We start from the raw sequence: 6,000 nt of genomic DNA on the forward strand, positions 1-6,000 counted from the left end.
TAAATATGCCAAGGATTGTGGTGAAATACAGAAAAGTTTCTGATTTAGAAGATTTGATATACAAGAGAGCTCATCAGTTTAAAATCAGCTTTCCTCCCTTCATTACTCTCCCCATAAGTTTTTATTTTTCCTGGTGCCAGGACTGAAATACTGCAAATTGTACTCTGTGCGCTTAAATGATAAGACATAAGAAACCCAGAGGATTGATGTGCTCATTTGTTTAGTTTTCTCAGCTCCAAAACTGTTTTGCTGTTTCTGAATTGATGGACATTTTAATTATTCTGAAACTAGAAGTGTTAATTATGCTAAAGAACAAGGTGATAATTTGCAGGTACTAAAAAGTCCCCACACTGGTTTTACCAAGGTAAACTTGAACACCATTAACTCATTTATAAACACATATACACTTTACAGATGCTTCTGGAAGCAAAGTTATCAATCACAATGTGGATCTAATATGGGCTGTGTTTATATGGCGTGGGCACATTTGATACTTCAGTAGGCATGTCTTCAGAAGAAAATCCTTACCGCTGCACTTCCATCTTTTATGTGAGGCAGTTATCTCTTTAAACATCCCCCCCCCCCAATGGATGGAATATCACATCCAGTAAATTCATGTGAAGAAATTTCCCAGAATTCTCTCCTGCTTTCTGAAGATGGAATGATTTATTTCTAGCGTGCAACTTCACTCGGGGAAGTTGCCGGGTTACCTCAGAGTGTGCGCCGCTCTCTCATTCTTTCTCCCCCGAGGGGACACCAACAGGTTAAGGCAGGAGCCTGGGAAGGTGGGGCGGGGAGGAATTGGTGGCGATCCACTTGGGGAGCGATTTTGTCACCCTCCCTTAGGCATGCCACCCGGGTCGGACCACCCCTCCGCCCTCCTATCCCTACACCTGTGCTGTCAAGTGATGTTCAAGGCAGTCACCACCAACAGCAGAAATGCAACCATCTGCATGTTCTTGGGCTTATTCAGCTGTTGCCCCACCTGGGCCTCTGCTGCTGTTGCCAATACTGTGTCAAACATGTGGGACATGTTCAAAAGGCATATGTGTAGTTCCCTTGGTTGGCACAAATAATATACAGTATTTAAGAGTACTGCTAGCATTTTATGCTAGCTCTGGGAACTAACTTAAGGCTGCCCTAGGAGGCTTCTTCTATTTTTAGCTGAAGAGTGAGATTTCCCCCCCCCAAAAAAAATCAATCAACCTGAATGTGATTCCTATAGATTCCTATACCTTCCAAAATTTCTCTGATGAAAATAGGGGCATCCTATTCCATCATCATCATCATCATCATCATCATCATCATCATCATTTTCCTATTTATATCCCACTCATTTGACTGGGTTGCCCCAGCCACTCTGGGCAGCTTCCAACATATATAAAAACATAACATAACATGCTTAGACTGTTAGCCAATTACACCAGTAAGCCCCCATCTTTAACTTGCGAAGACTTTGAAGACATAAAGCTCACCAACAGTAATCATCAGTCAACATAGTTACGGTTGCAGAATAACAAGGTATGAGACCAAAGTATGGAATAAATAAATGATGCCTCTGCAATATAGGTCAGAAAGGATGCATCTGAAAAGGATCAATAATTTTAAATGGAGGCAATTAATTCGATTTGTGTACACAGGGTGTGATTTGATGGCATCTGTTCTTTGTGTTGCTACTTTCAAAGCAGTAGGCAGAGCACACAGTATGCGCCACTTCTCACATTAAGCCTTGTGTCCCATGCTAGGTATGTTTACTCTGAAGTAGACACACACACACACACAAAATGACCTGCAAAAAATCAGAGGGAAGTTATCCCCTTCCTGTCATTCTTCTGATTATACCCCCCACCCCCATTTACAAACACAAAAATTGAAAAACACTCCCATTTTATATATATATATATATATATATATATATATATATATATATATACTTGCTTTTGGAGTGAGTGAAATCTTCTTAAGGCAGTCTACAGCATTGTTAAATCATAACTAGAGAGACACAACACTAAAATCCAAAAGGCACTGCTGTCTTCATGAGAAGAGAAAAAGAATAAAAGGGTAAATAGCTCATACACATAGCTGTCAAGTTCTCCCTTTTTTAAAGGGAAATTCCCTTCTGCTGAATAGGCTTCCTTGTGAGAAAAGGGAAAACTTAACAGCTATGCATACACCACATTTTGCAGAAGCCCAACAAGTCTGGGGAAGTGACACTCCCTCTACTACTAACTCCCCCCACCTCCATAGGATTACTCTGCAAAGTGTAAATAAAATGATACATTTTATATTACTTGAGCAGTAAATAAGTTTATGTTTAATAAGAAAGTAAGCATAGTGTACATTTCTATTTCACACACACCCAAAACAGAGAGTGGGACCAATCCCCAGCCACTGGCGGAGGAACAGGGGTGGGGGGGGAGTGCAGCGCCCCCAGCGGCACAATCTCAGTGGGGTGCCATTGCAGCTGCCCCCCCCCTGCACTGGTCGTCACGCCCCTGCAGGCAGTCCGCCACACTCAGGATGCGACGCCCCCGGGACACACGCCAGCCATGCCCCCGCCTGCTCTCTGCCCCCCACCACCACTGGAGCTTGAAGCTCTGCCACTGTCCCCAGCCTTCTTCAGACACTTTACATCTCTGCTCAGAAGTGAGTCCCACTGAGTTCAATAGGCCTAACACTCAAGTAATTGTACATAGGACAGCAGCATAAGTATTCTAACTGAAACAAGTGATCTACCATAACTGATCCCCAGCCCCCCAAAAAAAATTGCCAAAGGAATTCTATATACATTGTTTTAAAGTTAAAGCAATGTATGAATGTTGCCCCCAAATGTTCAGCTTTATATATAGATATGTTTGTGTGTGTGTGTGTGTGTTTTTTTTTTATTCTTAAAAAAGCATCCACATAACAAGGGGTAGAATAAAAAATAGTGGTTTTGCTACATGGTACTGGAAATGCTGTCACATGGAAGACATAGGGTGGAATCCAGTGTAGCCCTAAGTATCTCATTCCATCAGTACAACAATTTCTCATTGTGCAGCAGAAGATAAGCTATTTTTAGCCATCTCACCCCATGCTTTTTCCTGCAAGACCATTTGCAGTCGTTAACAGTCGTCAACAGGTTTACCACTCCTATCAGCCAATCACCCATTCCCACCACCCTTCTGAGTAATACCACTCCCCATCCTCTCACTATAGATAAGGGTCTGGTGACCTCTGTTTCAGTGTATCTGAAGAAGTGTGCATGCACACGAAAGCTCACACCAATGACAAACTTAGTTGGTCTCTAAAGTGCTACTGGAAGGATTTTTTATTTTATTTTGTGCAGCAGAAGGTTCTCCTTCCTTCTCTTCCCCCTTTTTTGCCTCCTAAAATCTGTTCTAGGGTTCCCAAAAAACCCTGGAGCAGATTGGGGGAGGGGCACATGATGCACACAGGGGAATGAGAGGAGGGAACTCCCATTGCACAAGAGGAAATCCTTGCATTGATTAGATTTGGTAATTTAATACTAGCCATACAAATGTGCATGATTCAGTTACACAACCCATCTCTGTTGCAGTCCCATCAGTGTCAGGGGAACTACCCTATTGTGGGAAAGGCTTCACCATGAAACCCACCAGTCCCAAAACCCTGCAGATATCTGGAAAGGCTTTCAAGGTTTTCGAGTTCCACCATTGTGGAGCTTTTATGATTGGACTTTGCAGGGCTGCTTCTGTTTATCTTGTTTCTGCTTTTCGTCTGATTGTTTTACCTATGTGAATTCTATACTGTATAAGCTTATATATATATCTCACATTAACCTGTTGTGTAGAGTTGCTAATATAGAGCTTACTTTCAGGTTTTATTTAGATGGAGACTTTATATTTTAACCCAAAACAGCAACTCACCAGCATCCCTTATTCTGCCAAACGAAGCAGTAGATGTTCTCATCATCTATGTAACTGCCTAATCCCTTTACAATCCTCTTAAGCTTCAATGATATTGCTTGTTCTGAGAGCCACGGCTTAATTATTTGCTGCACAGTGTCACATTTCATTCAACACATTTTACATTAGATGCATCTTAGCTACATCAAATGGCTGTTGGTCCTTGTAATACACCTTGTGGTGTAAAGATAAGTTCCTCATCACTTGATACACTCCCATTCAAAGAAGGTGTGTATGTGGGGGGGGGGGGTATTGCTTCCACCAATCACTCTCCATCAAGACTGTATTTAGCAAACCCTGGGAATCTGTACAGTTTCAAAGGGGCGGGAGAGGGAAGTATAGAGCTTTTTTCTTCTTTAATAGCCTCTCCATTAGGACCAAATGTGTGTTCCATTTGAGAAGTGATATAGGCAAAAATCTGCCTTTATTCCCTTATTGGGTTCTCCATCGGTTGGAGAATATAACAGAGGCCAACCAGAGAAGTTTGAGAAGCAAAGCCTTTATTTTCGCTGTTGCAACAGGGTCCTTCCTCTCACGCAGGAGAACAAGGAAGGAACCCCAAACAAAGGTGTCTTGCCCTTAAAAAGAAATTTGAAATTGGTTTCAGCCCACCCCCCAGAAGCATCATCCATATGTCACAGAAGGGGTGTAGCCCAAGACCCCCCCTCCCTAGATTCATCATAGGTACATCATGAAAGGGGAGGTCTGGTGGCAGTAATCTGAGCATCCTGGACCCTGCCCCCTGCCCCCAAAACCTAATCAACAAAAAAGAGAGATATTTACATTTCCCTGTTTCCCAGCCAAGTTAATCACACCCTTTTGTCTGGCACTCAGGTATCAGGATGCCAGGGTTATCACTTTAATTCCTGAGACAATGAGAAGGTTCCCCCCACCCCCCTTCTTCCTTGCAGAGGAACACCTGGTCAGAGAGAGAGTCAAAATGGTGTCAGAAAGGCCTGTCTTCCTGTGCTGCTTCAGACATGTGCCTGTACTGTACATTCATGTACATGTTTTATGAACAATTATTATATATAGATAGATATGACCTCAAAATTCTTATAACAGAAGCTTCAAAGGAAACAGCTGGAGATCAGCCACACCTCCAGGTCAGTGGTGGCACTGGACAGACAGGAGAAGCATCTCACAGTGTCTGCCATGTTTGTTTTTATTTAATACGCTCCTCAAGCTGAAGGTGCCATTGGCAGTCTATAACATTGGAGTAGCCCATGGACATGCAGTGCCAAAGAATCTGGAAGCTGGCACAATAAAGTCATGGCCTGCTTAACCCTGTCAAGTATTGGCTTTGTCCTTTCTCTTCCCTCCTTTCTCTACCCTCTATTTGCTCTGTTCCCACACTGCCAGCACACTATTAAATGCAGGCCAGGCACTCTGTAGGTCATTGACTGTCCTCATAATTATCTCATCTTTCCATGGCTCTCCACATTCCAAATGATAACAACAGCCAAACTGTCTACTGAAAAGCATTTTCCCCCACTTGTATCTATGATGGATAATAAACAAAACTTTTTTTTTGTCACAAGGGGCAATAGGATAGATCAGATTTGTCCCTCTGACACTGGAAACAGAGCTCGGATTCTGAAGAATGAGATCTGATGTCAGAATCTCTCTCCCCACACCAGGCTTCTTGGTCACCCTGGGCCAACTAATGCCAGAGCTATGGTGTTGGTAGGGCCAAATAGGAGACGTGTCAGGAAGCTGTTGGTGCCTGACCTGTCTTGTTCCCTCATCATACCCACAAAGTGTGGAGATATTGAGTCACATTCTAGAGGCATCCCTGTCAAGAGTGTGCATAAATCACTCTCCTCCTCTAAAACAGTTTTTCCTCTCCCCCCACCCCGCCCCGCCAGCGTGGAAGCATATGGAGGAAACCAGAATGTTTCTCCACTCTTGTTTCTGCTCCACTGATACAGCCCAGTATGGTGTAAGACAATTCAGTTCAACTGCCTTCAGTTCTAACCGACACTGGAAAGCTGGAATATTATGGGACATTGTGTATGGGCCACAGAAAGGTGGTGAATATTGTGGAGAATGTTAAATTCTGCAAAGCAGGCTT

This window comes from Zootoca vivipara, chromosome 5, assembly GCF_965207765.1.
Source record: "Zootoca vivipara chromosome 5, rZooViv2.hap1.1, whole genome shotgun sequence".
Taxonomy (NCBI): Eukaryota; Metazoa; Chordata; class Lepidosauria; order Squamata; family Lacertidae; genus Zootoca; species Zootoca vivipara.